The sequence below is a fragment of the Augochlora pura genome, unplaced genomic scaffold (genome assembly GCF_028453695.1).
Source record: "Augochlora pura isolate Apur16 unplaced genomic scaffold, APUR_v2.2.1 APUR_unplaced_6988, whole genome shotgun sequence".
NCBI classification, from domain to species: domain Eukaryota; kingdom Metazoa; phylum Arthropoda; class Insecta; order Hymenoptera; family Halictidae; genus Augochlora; species Augochlora pura.
This window is the reverse complement of record NW_027587615.1, coordinates 1-1,238: the sequence shown is the minus strand read 5'-3', so window position 1 is coordinate 1,238 and position 1,238 is coordinate 1. Positions and strand designations below refer to the sequence as shown.

At 22.8% G+C, this 1,238-nt stretch overlaps 1 pseudogene; it reads right to left on the bottom strand.

Moving 5' to 3' along the window:
• Positions 1-248: 248 nt before the first annotated feature.
• Positions 249-933, bottom strand: LOC144478046 (cytochrome c oxidase subunit 2 pseudogene; annotated as a pseudogene).
• Between the last annotated feature and the right edge of the window lie 305 nt (positions 934-1,238).

The window sequence follows — 1,238 nt, the reverse complement described above, 5'->3', positions numbered from 1 at the left end:
AAAAATTAAGGTTCATATAATTGGTCTTATTTGTGGTATTAAAGAATAAAATTTAATTTATTTAATTTATTTAATATAAATATTTAATTAATTAGAGTAGAGTATGAAGAATCGATTCATTAGAAGTAAGCGATTTTTTACTATGGGTTGGTTTAAGAGACCATTTCTTTCATTTCAGACATCTAATGAAAAGAGTATTATGGAGATAATTATTTTAAATTGACGATTTAATGTTATAAGTTAACTAATTCTTTATATATTTTTTACTCATTGAGTAAATTGATTAAAATTTGTTCTTTCAATAACGATAGGTATAAATCTATGATAAGCTCCACAAATTTCAGAACATTGACCAAAGTATAGACCGGGTCGATGTGAAATTATTGATATTTGATTAATTCGTCCGGGGGTTGCATCTATTTTAATTCCTAATGAGGGTACAGTTCATGAGTGGATTACATCTATTGAGGTAACTAGTAATCGAATAGGGGTTTTAAAAGGAATTACAGTTCGATTATCAACATCTAATAATCGAAATTGATTTAGAGATTCAATTGCTTTAACTATATATGAATCAAATATGATGTTATTAAATTCAGGATATTCATATCTTCAATATCATTGGTGACCAATAGATTTAATTGTGTAGTAGGTAGGGTTTCATAATTCATCAATAAAATATAGAGTTTTTAATGAAGGAACTGCAATAATTATAAGTATAATTATGGGAGTAACTGTTCATAAAATTTCAATATTATTATTTTTTAAAAGATTAATATTATAGAATTTATTATTTAAGATGAAGTATATAATATAAATTGTAAGGGCGGTAATTATAGAAAGAGAAATTATGGTAAAATTATAAAAATAGATTAGGTTGTCTGCAAAGGGGGAGTTAGGATCTTGAAAAGAAAATATTTTTCAAGTTGCAATAATATATATATATATATATTTAAATTTAGGATTAATATATGATATATATATATATATATATTTAATAAAAAATGAATTTTATATATGAGGCTTAAACTCATTGCACTTAGATCTGCCATATTAAAAGTTTTTAATAAATTTTAGGATAATGGGTAATTCTACAAAGGAGTGATTTAATGGAGGGTAATTATTTAATCATTCTATTGAAGATTGATTGAATTTAAATAAAATAATTCGTTTTAATATAAAACTTTCTATAATAATGAAAATTAATAAAATTATTCTATTAAATGAGATAATAGATC